The sequence below is a fragment of the Callospermophilus lateralis genome, unplaced genomic scaffold (assembly GCF_048772815.1).
Source record: "Callospermophilus lateralis isolate mCalLat2 unplaced genomic scaffold, mCalLat2.hap1 Scaffold_105, whole genome shotgun sequence".
Lineage (NCBI taxonomy): Eukaryota > Metazoa > Chordata > Mammalia > Rodentia > Sciuridae > Callospermophilus > Callospermophilus lateralis.
The window spans coordinates 2,939,893-2,956,596 of NW_027510702.1; the positions used below are offsets into that span (position 1 = coordinate 2,939,893).

At 36.1% G+C, this 16,704-nt stretch overlaps 1 pseudogene; it reads left to right on the forward strand.

The window, feature by feature from the left end:
* The window catches only part of LOC143640005 (lysine-specific demethylase 5B-like), a 62,634-nt pseudogene that overhangs the window by 25,484 nt on the left and 20,446 nt on the right, over positions 1-16,704 (forward strand).

Below are 16,704 nucleotides of genomic sequence, written 5' to 3' on the forward strand. Positions count from 1 at the left end.
TGAAAGAGGAAAACAAACCATGTTTAGTAACATAAATAAACAAATATGGCTGGAAGAACAACCCATATCTCAATAATAACTCTAAATGTTAATGGCTTAAACTCACCAATTAAGAGACACAGGCTAGCAGAATGGATCACTAAACAAGACCCAACAATATGCTGCCTTCAGGAGACGCATTTGATAGGAAAAGACATACATAGACTGAAGGTGAAAGGTTGGGAAAAATCATATCACTCATATGGACTTCGGAAACAAGCAGGAGTGTCCATACTCATTTCAAATAAAATAGATTTCAAGCCAAAGTTAATCAAAAGGGATGAAGAGGGACACTACATACTTCTCAAGGGAACCATACACCAAAAATACATAACAATCATAAATATATATGCCCCAAACAATGGTGCAGCTATGTTCATCAAACAAACTCTTCTCAAGTTCAAGAGTCTAATAGACCACCATACAATAATCATGGGAGACTTCAACACACCTCTCTCACCACTGGACAGATCTTCCAAACAAAAGTTGAATAAGGAAACTATAGAGCTCAATAACACAATTAATAACCTAGACTTAATTGACATATATAGAATATACCACCCAACATCAAGCAGTTACACTTTTTTCTCAGCAGCACATGGATCCTTCTCAAAAATAGATCATATATTATGTCACAGGGCAACTATTAGACAATATAAAGGAGTAGAGATAATACCATGCATATTATCTGATCATAATGGAATGAAATTGAAAATCAACGATAAAAGAAGTAAGGAAAAATCATGCATCACTTGGAGAATGAACAATAGGTTACTGAATGATCAATGGGTTATAGAAGACATCAAGGAGGAAATTAAAAAATTTTTAGAGATAAATGGAAACACAGACACAACATATCGGAATCTATGGGACACATTGAAAGCAGTTCTAAGAGGAAAATTTATTGCTTGGAGTTCATTCCTTAAAAAAAGAAAAAACCAACAAATAAATGATCTAATACTTCAACTCAAAATCCTAGAAAAAGAAGAGCAAAACAACAGCAAAAGAAGTAGAAGACAAGAAATAATTAAAATCAGAGCTGAAATTAATGAAATCGAAACGAAAGAAACAATTGAAAAAATTGACAAAACTAAAAGTTGGTTCTTTGAAAAAATAAATAAAATCGACAGACCCTTAGCCACACTAACAAAGAGAAGAAGAGAGAGAACTCAAATTACCAGCATACGGGATGAAAAAGGCAATATCACAACAGACACTTCAGAAATACAGAAGATTATCAGAAATTATTTTGAATCCTTATACTCCAATAAAATAGAAGACAGTGAAGGCATCGATAAATTTCTTAAGTCATATGATTTGCCCAGATTGAGTCAGGAGGATATTGACAACCTAAACAGACCAATATCAATTGAGGAAATAGAAGATACCATCAAAAGACTACCAACTAAGAAAAGCCCAGGACCGGATGGGTATACAGCAGAGTTTTTCAAAACCTTTAAAGAGGAATTAACACCAATACTTTTCAAGCTATTTCAGGAAATAGAAAAAGAGGGAGAACTTCCAAATTCATTCTATGAGGCCAACATCACCCTGATTCCTAAACCAGACAAAGACACTTCAAAGAAAGAAAACTACAGACCAATATCTCTAATGAACCTAGATGCAAAAATCCTCAATAAACTTCTGGCGAACCGGATACAAAAACATATCAAAAAAATTGTGCACCATGATCAGGTAGGATTTATCCCTGGGATGCAAGGTTGGTTCAATATACGGAAATCAATAAATGTTATTCACCACATCAACAGGCTTAAAAATAAGAACCATATGGTCATCTCGATAGATGCGGAAAAAGCATTCGACAAAGTACAGCATCCCTTTATGTTCAAAACTCTAGAAAAACTAGGGATAACAGGAACATACCTCAACATTGTAAAAGCAATCTATGCTAAGCCTCAGGCTAGCATCATTCTGAATGGAGAAAAACTGAAGGCATTCCCTCTAAAATCTGGAACAAGACAGGGATGCCCTCTCTCACCACTTCTGTTCAACATAGTTCTCGAATCACTGGCCAGAGCAATTAGACAGACGAAAGAAATTAAAGGCATAAAAATAGGAAAAGAAGAACTCAAATTATCACTATTTGCAGATGACATGATTCTATACCTAGCAGACCCAAAAGGGTCTACAAAGAAACTATTAGAGCTAATAAATGAATTCAGCAAAGTGGCAGGCTATAAAATCAACACGCATAAATCAAAGGCATTCCTGTATATCAGCAACAAATCCTCTGAAATGAAAATGAGGACAACCACCCCATTCACAATATCCTCAAAGAAAATAAAATACTTGGGAATCAACCTAACAAAAGAGGTGAAAGACTTATACAATGAAAACTACAGAACCCTAAAGAGAGAAATAGAAGATCTTAGAAGATGGAAAAATATACCCTGTTCATGGATAGGTAGAAGTAACATCATCAAAATGGCGATATTACCAAAAGTTCTCTATAGGTTTAATGCAATGCCAATCAAAATCCCAACGGCATTTCTTGTAGAAATAGAGAAAGCAATCATGAAATTCATATGGAAAAATAAAAGACCCAGAATAGCAAAAACAATTCTAAGCAGGAAATGTGAATCAGGCGGTATAGCTATACCAGACTTCAAACTATACTACAGAGCAATAGTAACAAAAACAGCATGGTACTGGTACCAAAACAGGCAGGTGGACCAATGGTACAGAATAGAGGACACAGAAACCAATCCACAAAACTACAACTATCTTATATTTGATAAAGGGGCTAAAAGCATGAAATGGAAGAAGGATAGCATCTTCAACAAATGGTGTTGGGAAAACTGGAAATCCATATGCAACAAAATGAAACTGAATCCCTTTCTCTCGCCATGCACAAAAGTTAACTCAAAGTGGATCAAGGAACTTGATATCAAATCAGAGACATGGCGTCTGATAGAAGAAAAAGTTGGCTATGATCTACATACTGTGGGGTCGGGCTCCAAATTCCTCAATAGGACACCCATAGCACAACAGTTAATAACTAGAATCAACAAATGGGACTTACTCAAACTAAAAAGTTTTTTCTCAGCAAAAGAAACAATAAGAGAGGTAAATAGGGAGCCTACGTCCTGGGAACAAATCTTTACTCCTCACACTTCAGACAGAGCCCTAATATCCAGAATATACAAAGAACTAAAAAAATTAGACAATGAGATAATGAATAACCCAATCAACAAATGGGCCAAGGACCTGAACAGAAATTTCTCAGAGGAGGACATACAATCAATCAACAAGTATATGAAAAAATGCTCACCATCTCTAGCAGTCAGAGAAATGCAAATCAAAACCACCCTAAGATACCATCTCACTCCAGTAAGATTGGCAGCCATTAGGAAGTCAAACAGCAACAAGTGCTGGCGAGGATGTGGGGAAAAGGGTACTCTTGTACATTGCTGGTGGGACTGCAAATTGGTGCGGCCAATTTGGAAAGCAGTATGGAGATTTCTTGGAAAGCTCGGAATGGAACCACCATTTGATCCAGCTATTCCACTACTCGGTCTATTCCCTAAAGACCTAAAAAGAGCACACTATAGGGACACTGCTACATCCATGTTCATAGCAGCACAATTCACAATAGCAAGACTGTGGAACCAACCTAGATGCCCTTCAATAGACGAATGGATAAAAAAAAATGTGGCATTTATACACAATGGAGTATTAATCTGCATTAAGAAATGACAAAATCATAGAATTTGGAGGGAAATGGATGGCATTAGAGCAGATTATGCTAAGTGAAGCTAGCCAATCCCTTAAAAACAAATGCCAAATGTCTTCTTTGATATAAGGAGAGTAACTAAGAACAGAGTAGGGAAGAAGAGCATGAGAAGAAGATTAACATTAAACAGGTATGAGAGGTGGGAGGGAAAGGGAGAGAGAAGGGAAATTGCATGTAAATGGAAGGAGACCCTCAGGGGTATACAAAATTACATACAAGAGGAAGTGAGGGGAAAGAAGGGAAAATATAAGGGGGAGAAATGAATTACAGTAGAGGGGGTAGAGAGAGAAGAGGGGAGGGGAGGGGGGAGGGGGGATAGTAGAGGATAGGAAAGGCAGCAGAAGACAACAGACTCCAGAATGGCAATATGTAAATCAATGGTTGTGCAACTGAAGTGATTCTGCAATCTGTATATGGGGTAAAAATGGGAGTTCATATCCCACTTGAATCAAAGTGTGAAATATGATATATCAAGAACTATGTAATGTTTTGAACAACCTACAATAAAAATTAATTTAAAAAAAAAAAGAAAGAAAATGAAGGGTTTTTTTTTATTTTAAATATCCCTTATAGAAGTTGTACAACTGGAAGCAGGCTGGAAAGACTACATACATGTCTTAGATCCATTTCATTCTTACAGTTTCACTAAATCAAGTAATAGCTCATTCTGCTTTGTTCTACCCTCTTTTTCATTGATGCAGGTGGACCTGTATGTCAGCCTCTTGTGTGGCAGTGGCAATGATGAGGACCGGCTTCTCTTATGTGATGGCTGTGATGACAGTTACCATACCTTTTGCTTGATTCCACCACTCCATGATGTTCCCAAGGGAGACTGGAGGTGTCCTAAGTGTTTGGCTCAGGTAAAAATTAAAGACAGTGGTAACATTAGAAAATGTCTTCTGGAGTACTTTTTTTTTGCCTGGTGGTTTAGATTTGGCAATGGATAATAGTGAAGTTCAGGAAGAAAATTGGATTGACCCTGAATAGGATAGAAGTCTTAGAAGTAAATTCCACAGTGTGGCTGAGAAGGGGGGGGGGAAGTAAAAAAAAATGTAAGATATAATTACATTGCTTTTAAAAAAATCTCATTCTAAAAAGCACTGCATATTCTTAGCAAGAATTCTTGAAACACTGAACAACTGAAAATAGAGATAGTTCACAGTGCATAGATAACCATCATATCAGTGTATATTCATCCAGACTCTCTTCTATTTTAAACAAATGAAATTACATTACATAAGCAATTTTAGTGATCTACTTTTTAAAGTATTTTTGTGTATTTACTGATACTTGCCATCACTTTTTATGAGGATTATTTTATACTATTTATAATGAAACAGTCACTTGAATACTATGTTTGAGTTAGGATTAGATTATATAATAAGGTGGATAATAGGGATGAACTTGGCTGGGGTTGTGGCTCAGTGGTAGCACTGGGTTTGATTCTCAGCACTACATACAACTAAATAAAATAAATGTCCATCAACAACTAAAAAATATTTTGAAAAAAATAGGGTTGAACTTGCAAGATGGTCTGGAATATTCAAATTCATTAATTTTCTATAATCTAGGGCCACCTGTAACTGCCTGCTAACTTCTCAATGTTTAGTTTTATTTTTTTAGTACTGGGGATTGAACCTAGGGTTGCTTTACCAATTAACTACATTGCTGATCCTTTCTATTTTTTATTTTGAGACAGGATTTTACTAAGATGCTTAGGGCCTTGCTAAGTTGGTGAGGCTGCCCTTGAACTTGGGATTCTCCTATCTCAGTCTCCCAAGTTGCTGGGGTTATAGGCATGCACCACTGTGCCTGGCTCAGTGTTTGTTTTTGATGGCATAGTTAGGATATAATTAACTAATGCTGTTCAGAGAGCCATTCTACTTCCATCAAGTGTTTTATCTCTATTTTGATGATATATTATGTGTTGATTTTTTTCTTAGTTTTAACTCTCTGAAGGACATTATTCCTCTCATTATTGAAAACATTTTTTTTTTGGTTCTGAAAGAAGCAAGGTTTTAGGCTGCCTCTTTTCTGTGTGTGTATGTGGGTTTGGGGACAAAGAGTTAATAATTGGTGATTGAACTCAGGTAACTGTACCACTGAGCTATATTCCTAGTCACTGCTTTATATCCCCCCATTTAAATTTATTATTTTGAGATAGGATCTCACTTATTTGCCCAGGCTGGCCTGGTAGTTGTTATCCTTCTGTTTCAGCTTCCCCATGCCCAGCCTAGGATGCTTCTTTATAGAGATTTAAATTATTCAAAGATGTGATTATTTAAGTAAATTTATTTGCTTGCTAGAACACCCTTCAAATTTCAGGCAGATTGATTTTTTTTTTTTTAAACGGAGACATTGCATAGAAGTAAAAAAAAATAAAACTTTTTTTTTTTAAAGAAAATCTGTCCTTTTGATGATTGACCAGATAGACTTGTAGTCTTGACATTTTCAGGTGCCACCTAGAACACAAACTTTCTTTTTTATTTGCAGGAATGTAGTAAACCACAAGAAGCATTTGGCTTTGAACAAACAGCCAGGGACTACACCCTTCGTACTTTTGGGGAAATGGAAGATGCATTCAAATCTGATTACTTCAACATGCCAGTCCATGTATGTACACATTTACTGCTTTGATAGAGGATTTTAATAACTTTGGAGACAGAAATGACACTTTTAATTTTTAATGATATTAAAATTCCACAATAAAATGCATTCTGATTCATCTAAGAATTTCACTAGAGATACCTTTTTCACAGAGATTATACAGTAGCAGTAGTAAAAATAGCAATAAAGAAAATCACCTACAGTCCCTTTAGCCCAATGCATGTAATTTAAAGAATACAGCAAAAATTTATTGACAACTTACTATGTGCCAAGCTGTGTGCTTTGCCTTGGGAATGCATTTGTTGTATATTAGCTAGTTGCATGTAAGTTAGTATTATGAACTTCATAGGATTCTTGTTTTAATTCTCCCTGGTTCACCTAGCACTATAAGCATGCTTCATTCAGCATTTAATAGTCTATCAAATGAATATGACAAAACTAAATGGTTTCCTTTAGTAATTCTGGTTATTTAAAGCTGGGGTCTTCCTCAGTTCTAAATAAATGCTATAGCAAACACTTCATCCATGTTGATCTCTGTAATTGAATTATGTTCTTTGAATGATTGCTGAGATCTAATGTTCTCATAATAAGAATATTTATTCCTTACCCTACCCCCACATTTCCATCAATTTATGGCACTCCAGCTTTACTTGTGTGTGTGTGTGTGTGTGTGTGTGTGTGTGTGGTGCTGGGATTTGAACCCAGAACCTTGTATATGCAAGGCAAGCACTCTACCAACTGAGCTATATTCCCAGTCCCAACATCCAGCAGTATATATTAATTAGCCTGTTTTTCTTTATTATCACCAACATTAGCTAAAATGTTTGTTTATTTAATTGGCTTATATTTATTCTCCATTTTAATTTTTAGGTCTTTTGTTTCCTTGTATATTATAGTATTTGCCAGTTTTTGCTCAGCCAATTCTAGTGACTTGCAACCTATCTATGGTTGGCTTTTTATTTTAATTAAAAGATGAAAGATGTTTAAGTTACTTACTTGACTGTGTACTCAAGTCAGATATCAACAGATCCTTGACAGTCTGGTGCCTTTTTATAGGGCATTCTGCCCAAATTAATTGTTCTTTTTGTTCATACTCTGCACCCTTGTCTCTTTTTTTAATCATCATTACCTACTTTACTCTTCTTTTCATATCTAGTAAAAAAAATGGATGGACTCAAAGACAATGTGTTCAAAAGCCTCTTGAAGTATAAAGCATCATTCTAAACACAGATGACCATTATTTTTATACTGTCCTCAACCAAGTTGTGTACTACATTTCTGAAAAGACAAACATTCCCAATTTTTGAATATCAGCATTTTACATTCTTTAGCTACTTTTTATAATCATAGCCAGGTTCGTGATAGAGAAACATGAATTCTTGATTTTTTTTTTTTAGAATTTAAAAAAATATATATATATTTTTTTAGTTTTCAGCGGACACAACACCTTTCTTTGTATGTGGTGCTGACGATCAAACCCAGGCCGCACGCATGCCAGGCGAGCGCGCTATCGCTTGAGCCACATTCCCAGCCCCTGAATTCTTAATTTTTATGTTGCCGTTTCTTTTCTTTTTTTGGTAACCAGGATGGAACACAGCATGCATTACCACTGAGCTTCATCCTTGGTCCCTTTGTATTTTATATTTTAAGACAGGGTCTCACAAAGGTGCTCAGGTTGGCCTGGAACTTACAATCTTTGCTTTAGACTCTGAGTCTCTGGGATTATAAGCATTGCACCATTGTACCCAACTCTTAATGCTCCTTAATTATAAAATTCCTTTTAGAAAATAAAGATGTTTCCTGAATTGCCTGGGATCAATTATGGAATGATATGGAGAGAATCTTCCCTTAGAAGTCTGGTCCATGATTCCTGTCATTAATTTACCTAGTTACATCAGTCATAGGCAGTTTGTAACTGAGTAAGAAAACTCACCTTTTCCTCTTATTATATTTTTAGATGGTTCCCACAGAACTGTGGAGAAAGAATTCTGGCGATTGGTAGGCACTATCGAAGAGGATGTCACAGTGGAATATGGAGCTGATATTGCTTCAAAAGAATTTGGAAGTGGTTTTCCTGTTCGAGATGGAAAAATCAAACTTTCACCTGAGGACGAGGTAGGCCCAAATAGTAAGGAACTTTTAGTTTGAGGGAGACTTGTGCATTTAAAGCTATGATGCAGCATATCCTTGATCTAAAGAGCCTGCTACTGGATTAATAGCATCCTTATTATTATTATTATTTTTTAATGGGATCATTTTTTTAAACCTTTATTTCACTTATTTTTATGTGGTGCTGAGGATCAAACCCAGGGTCTTGCACATGTGAGGCAAGGGCTCTACTGCTGAGCCACAACCCCAGCCAGCACCCCCGCAACCCCAGCATCCTTATTATAAAAAATGAAAGTCCATGTATGTGGCTTGAAAGTTTAAGTACTTATTGAAATTCTGTTTGGTCCTTGAAGTAATTTATTATTACTTTCAGCAGATCCTTAATTATCAGATTTTTAGTGATTTCAAGAAAAGTTGGAAGACAATAGAACAATTCTAGTCCTAATTGTACCACTACATTTTATATCATGGTGATAAGGGAAAATAACTTTGCCTTCAGATTGTATAAATTAATTTCTCCTTCTGAAGAAAATCTAAGAGTTTTATTTATTTATTTATCTTAAAATTATGTCTATGAGTCTATTGTTTTCTACACCATCAGGTTTCTTAAAAAAAATTCTATCCTGTTAGGAAGTAAACAAAAAAAATAAATATATAAATATATTCTAACACACACAGGAAATGGGTAATCCTATATCTATAGCTTGATGAATTTTCACAAACTAAGCACACCCATGTAACCAGCAGTTGAATAAGAATTAAGAATCCGCGCCAAACTCCCCCTTTGCCCTCTCTCCTTCATTACTTTACCTCTTTCAGGATAACCACTATTCTGACTTCCAATACCGAAGATTACTTTGCCTATTTTTGAACATTAGTATCTCTGTATCCAGGGTCTTGTTAGATTGCCCAGACTGGCTTTGAAATTGCAGTCTTCCTGCAGCAGCCTCTTGAGTCACTAGGATTACAGCCTTTTCCACCAATCCTGGAACAAGTCCATTTATATAAAGCTTCAAATGAGGCAGAACTAATCTACGGGCATCCTAAAATTGAGCATGTTGACCCCTCTACTTCCCTCTCCCTTTTATTTGGAAGGAAATTATTTTCCAGACAGCCTTTGGAAATAGAATTCTAAAGTATTAACATGGTACAGCTAAAACTTTACCCTCATTTTTCTTATTTTTAGGAATATCTTGATAGTGGCTGGAATTTGAACAATATGCCAGTGATGGAGCAGTCTGTCCTTGCCCATATTACTGCTGATATATGTGGCATGAAACTCCCTTGGTTGTATGTGGGAATGTGCTTTTCTTCATTCTGTTGGCATATTGAAGACCATTGGAGCTATTCCATCAAATACCTGCACTGGTGAGAAATCCCACATAGAAATTATAAGCAGTATGTAAACCGGGTAGAAAAACTTTCTGTTCCTCTCAAATATGTCTCAGCTATGTTTGAAGACTGATGAGCTAGTTTTTTTCACTGCTATTATAATAGGCATCCTATTAAGGCAGTAGTAGTTTATAAAGCTTTCTAGAAAGTACATGGATCCTCTAAATTGTACACTGTAGCCTGAGAAGTGTAGCCTGTTTCTGTGGAGTAAGTTTTTACTCATAGAATGGTTAAAAAAGCTTTGGAATGTACTTTCCTATAGAAAATTGTATTCAATTGCAATTTGGGAATAGAGGCAGGCTATAGGTACATAGTATCTTCCAGGTCCTTGGGATGCCAGCTTCCTTTTTGTTGGGTGGAATTCTGTCACCACAACACTTTGAGGGAACCTCATCCTTGTGTCTGTCAATTTTGTGGATGCAGATACTTGGATCTCTATTCTCAAAGCCATTTCTTCACATCTGTTTTCCCCCCTTTATTCATCTTGCTTCTAAATATAAAAATATTTGAAGATTCATAATTCACTTAAATCCTTATATAAGGAATTCAAGAATGTACCACAAGAAAGAAGAGATGGCATATATACGTATGGCATCAGTTCTTACTCCCTGGGCAGTTACTCCCAGCTGTAAAGTGAAGATGATATTTATCATATCTCACAGGGATGTTACAGATTAATTGGTTGACAATTGAAAATGCTTTGAAGAATAAGAGCTCTTTAGAAGTGCTAATTGCCTTATCATTTTTGATGTAACCTCATCTGTCAGAATGGGCAAGGGAAGAGGAAGATGGAGAGTTGCCATCTCTTGTCAGTTGCTGTAGGAAACCGTGGAACTTCATATCTTGTAGATCCCTTATTATTACAAATTCTGAATATCTGCATTTTTTTAAAGGGTTAGTTAGTTAAAAGTGGGAGCTGGGAGAGGAATGGACCTCAGCTAGAAAGTCTCATGCTTACACTTATACTTGAAGGTAGAAAATGCATTACGTATGTTCAGATCACATTTATAATGATACTTCCTCAATTTGAACATTCCTTTGTAACTAAGTCTTACACAGCAGGGTCTGAAAAATACGAACTGATTAACATTTTGTTTTGTGTTGGTATTGCAGATTGATTTATTTTTATAATCTCTTTCCAGGGGTGAGCCAAAAACCTGTATGGAGTACCAGGGTATGCTGCTGAGCAGCTGGAAAATGTAATGAAGAAACTAGCTCCAGAGCTCTTTGTGTCCCAACCAGATCTCCTCCATCAGCTTGTGACCATCATGAACCCCAATACCCTGATGACTCATGAAGTGCCTGTATGTTCTGGTTAATCCTCCTATCACTCCAACTTACTAATTCACCATTTATTCCCTATTATTTACTTTTTAATGAAGTTGATTTGGTTACCTGTTTTCCATAGGATACTTCATAGCAGAAACAGGTGCTTGATGCAAGTTGGTATTATATATATAGCATTAACCCAGTGGGGGTAGTCACTCAAATACCACAGAAACTGATTTGTTGCAGCTAATACCTGGATAACTGAATGGTCTTGCTTTGCCAAAAAAAAAAAAGTGTGATATTTTTCTTTTTTTCTTTCTCATTGTTCATTCAATGGCTTTAGTATATTCATAGGTTGTGCAACTCTGACCACTAATATGTTCTAGACTGAATTTCTTTTATGACTTCAGTCTTACAATCAATAAAACAAAAACTTTTTTTAAAAAATATTTTTTAGTTGTAGTTGGACACAATGCCTTTATTTTATTATTTTTATGTGGTGCTGAGGATCAAACCCAAGGCCTTGCACGCTCTACTGCTGAGCCACAACCCCAGCCCTAAAGCAAAAACTTAAATGATCTGTCAGTATACATAGTTTACTATGAAAATGGCTAGATTTTGTTATAAATAGAGTGGTGTTAGAATTCTTTATATTCTGTCCCTATTTGAAAAATAATTATATTGAATCTATATGATCTTCATTTTGAATGGTGAACCAAAGTATCATTCTTAATAGAAATTATTTATATTGTACCCCTATCCCCAAGTTTTATTTTAAGTGAAAATTTACTTCTAGGTCTTGAGCTTGTTCAGGGCTCCCAGTCTTGACTTGGAAGGTGCTGTGGATATTTTCTCTGAGATTGCTGTTACATAAAGTAACATTCATATGCTTGCTTTCTTTTGGATAATACTCTGAAGATATTTTGGGAGTCTATATTGATTTTTTTTTTTTTTTTTTTGGTGCTTGGGATTGAACCCAGGGCCTTGTGCACTTGTGTATACAAGGCAAGCACTCTACCAACTGAGCCATATCCCCAGCCTGGGAGTCTATATTGAGATGTATGGAATTGAAGAGTCCATCCTAATTAGCTAAATAAAATGTAAATGATAGACTAATAGTGTTAAAATGAATTATTTTTATTTTTATTTTTTTAATTATAGATGAACACAATACCTTTGTTTTACTTATTTATTTATATGTGGTGCTGAGGATTGAATTCAATACCTTACATGTGCTAGGCAAATTCTCTGTGACTTAGCTACAACCCCAGCCCTAAAGTGAGTTCTTGATCTTGCTGTGACCTAAATTTTATCTGTTTTGGCATCACAGGTTAGTTAGTCAATGGGAATAGACTGAAAAGACATTTCATTGAGGTATCATAAGTTATGCATGGGCTATAACTGATAAAATAATGACCAATAAGTACTAAAATTCTTCCATACTTTCATTGTTAGTACTTTGCTCATTGATCCCTGCCCCCGCCCAATGTGGATTGGTCTTGCCCCATTTGTCAAAAGTAGCTTGCTCAATGCAAGACTTGGCTCTAGTTCTTTAGTATTTGAGCAAATCATGCAAGACTACATTCTGGACCTACAGAAGTAGATGAATAAGCTGGGTGCAGTGGCTCACACCTATAATCCCAGTGATCCAGGAGGCTAAGGCTGGAGGATCACAAGTTCAAAGCCAGCCTCAGCAATTTAGTGAGGTCCCAAGCAGCTTAGTGCGACACCCTGTCTCAAAAATAAAAGGGTCTTGCCAATTTGCACTCCTGAGTTTAATGCCCTGTACCCCAAACAAACAAAATAGATAAATGAGCTCCTTGTGAGCTCCTTGTGCAATAGGGATTCACAATTTAAGGGGAAAAGGGACAAAGTTTATGTAGAAAATGGAAAGGGTGGTGTGGTTTGTTAGTGTCAAGTAGACTATTGAGATTCAGAAAGGGCTTATAAATTAGATGCCATCTGAAGTAGGAGTTTGAACTTCTGCTTATCAGTGTTTGGCAAAGAGTAGGAGAGGAAGAAAGTAGTTCAGATAGAAAGGATTTTGCTCATGTGACACAGTCTGTCTTTATGAGAACCCCAATAGAGTCATTACCATGCATATGTCTGGGCCCCATCACTAGAATTTCTGATTTTTTTGGGGTCTTGACCACAGTTGGAACAACCATAAATTCGAGATACAGAGGCTTAAAAAGCTGTGTGCTCTTATGTAAGTTCAGTGTAAAAGTTGTGTGCCTTGAATAATACAGGTGCTTTTGGTGTTTGGTTAATCCAAAGAGTGGAATGATAGGAAGTAAATTTGAGATCCAAATCAGGAAGAGCTCTGTATGAGATTCTTTAAAAAAAAATATTTTTTAATTGTAGTTGGACACAATGTCTTTATTTATTTGTTTTTATGTGGTGCTGAGGATCAAGCCCAGGGCCTTCCACAAGCTAGGCAAGCGCTCTACCATGGAGCCACAACCCCAGCCCTATTATGATATTCTTGAAATAGAATCTTCAGCTGGTGGTAGGCTATCCTGTTTGGGGCTAATGAAATTACATTAGGATTTTTTTTAAATGATATCAGGTATGCTTAACCACTGAGCCACATCCCCAACCCTTTTATTTTTAAATTTTTTAATTTTTTAAAAAATTTTGAGACAGGGTCTTGCCAATTTGCTTGCCTTCCAGAGTATGCCCTTGAATTTGTGATCATCCTGCCTCAACCTTCTGAGATAATGGGATTACACCATCATACTCAGTAGGATATTCTTTATGGTAGCTGCATTTAGAAAAATGATCAAAAAATCGATCCTGGATGTGGTCAAAGTTTTGTATTGGAAGCCATATTTTTTGTTCAGAGTAACTAACTATGGTAGCCTGGGGTACTTGCTCCATCTTGTGGCAGAAATTAGGTGACATTCTATCTATATTTTTTCTTTTTCTTTTTTCTTCAGTTTTAACTGGCAGAAAGCTTCATGTTTTGGAGAATCACCTAATAGTTTATGTCCAAATTATCTTTGGTGAGAGTGTAATTGAGAACCTCAAAAATCTCTAATTGTCTGTCTTTTTAGGTTTATCGAACGAATCAGTGTGCTGGAGAGTTTGTGATTACATTTCCAGGAGCTTACCACAGTGGTTTTAACCAAGGGTTTAATTTTGCTGAGGCTGTTAACTTCTGCACTGTTGACTGGGTATGTAATTACAAATTAGTGAGCTTTTTCTAACTGTGGAAATGGAATATAATGCTTTCAAACCTGCCCTGTGTATTGTTACTATAACCCGTTGATGTTCAGCTGGACAGTCTGCAAATTGTTTTCCAGTCCATAAAGAGATAGGGCTCTTTGTACCACATTGTAAATCAAGCATATGTAATATAATCACAATTATTTAATTCCACTAACTTTTTCTTTCTTTTGTAGCAAGACTTTATTTTTTGTTGTTGTTGTGACTTTTTGTTTGTTTGTTTTTTGTTTTTGATTATTGTTCTTTTGAGATGGGGTTTCACTATGTTGCCCAGGCTCACCTCAAGTTCCAGGGCTCAAGTGACCTTCTTTAGCCTCTTCAGTATCCTGACTTAAGGATGAAAGGAGGCTATTGATTAATATTCTGAAACTCTGGTCTGGAACTTTGTCCATACTGGTTTAAATTATTCACAGTATTGCAATTTACTGACACATTTGGTTTCCTTTAGTTATAAAGTTGAATATTTTAAAAAAGTATATTTTAGTTGTTGATGGACCTTTTTTTTAAAAAAAAATATGTGGTGCTGAGATTCCATTGCCTTCATACATGCTAGTATGATATTTTATAGTGTGATATTTGGTGATATTTTTAATACCACTTTTCAACTAAGGTACCCAATATGCTAGATCTTTGAGATCCAAAGATATATAAGGTCTGGGTCTAGTCTTGGTATCTTAGTCTGGTTTTAGAGTTGATAAATGTTTTAACCCAGAATGCGACATTTGATTAACTGATAGTACAAGTTAGAAGTTTTGGGAAATAGAAGATGAGTGTATCTCCTCCTTTCTTTCAACACAGCTGCCATTAGGCCGACAGTGTGTGGAGCATTACTGCCTGCTTCACCGTTACTGTGTGTTTTCCCATGATGAGATGATATGTAATATGGCATCTAAGGCTGATGTACTAGATGTTGTAGTGGCTTCAACTGTTCAGGAAGACCTGGCCATTATGATTGAAGATGAGAAAGCCTTAAGGGAGACTGTTCGTAAATTGGTAAGGTTTCTCCTCACCTAATTGCATGTCATCCGGGTATAACTTATTAAAGTTCTTACACACTTTAAGAAGTCTTTTTTTAGTGTATTTAATTTCCTTGAAAGCCATTCTAGTAGATGTATAGTAATATATCATTTTTGTTTTTATTTACTGCCTATCTTATTGTGGACTTATTTGCCACCTATTTCTCTATCTTCGTATTCAAATGTTTGTACCCCTCCTTTAAAATATTTTTAATTGTAGATGGACATAATACCTTTTATTTTATTTGTTTTTAAGTGGTGCTGAGGATAAAACCCAGTGCCTCACAGTGAGCCACAACCCCAGCCCATATTAGGCCCTTTTTATTTATTAGATTATTCTAAGAGTACATTATATATTGTGTATACCAGTCCTTTATCAGATAAGTGTTCTGCTAATATTTTCTCCCAGTCTGATTTATCTTTGGTTCTCCTAGCACTGTCTTTCACAGAATAGAATGTATTCATTTTAATGAAGTCCATTTTATTTCTTCCTTTGTTGTTGCTGTGCTAGGGATTAAATCCGGGGTTTTGTGCATTCGAGGTGTGCACTCAGCTAACTTAGCTATATCCCCAGCCAGATTTCTTCCTTTTGTAGATCATGGGGTGGGGGGGTGGGGGGTATGGGTCCTACTTTCCTATCTTTGCTGCATCCCCAGCACTACCCTCCCCCCCCAGGGTTTTTTTGTTGTTGTTGAGTTGCTGGGACTGGTCTTGAACTTTAGATTCTCCTGTCAGTCTCCTGAGTGGCTGGATTATAAACGTGTGCCACCACTCCTGGCTAGAATCTTATAGTTTGAAGACTATATTTAGGCCTTTGATCCATTTCAAGTAATTTTTGTTGTGTAATAAGGTATTGGTCAAAGCTATTTTTTTTTCATGTGGATGTCTAGTTGTTCCAGCATCATATTTTGAAAAAAGTATCTCTATTCATTGTTACCTTGGCATATTGGTTGAAAATCACTTCATACATATGTACATCTGTCCTATTGCTAATGCCATATGCTCCTCATTATTGTAATTTTCTAAGAATTTTTAAAATTTTGTATCTTACAAAACCACCCCTGCCTCCCCTACTGGGGGCTGGGGGTTCAACCCAGGGTGAACGCAAACATTTTAACACTGAGCCACATCACCAGCCCCTATGTATTTTGCATTCTGAGCCAAGGTCTCACTTGCAGTCCTCTTTATTCACCCTCCCAAGTTTCTGGGATTACAGGTGTGCACCACTTTGCCTGGTTTACAACTTTGTTCTTTATTTTAAAAATAGTTTTGTGTCTTTTATTTTCTTTG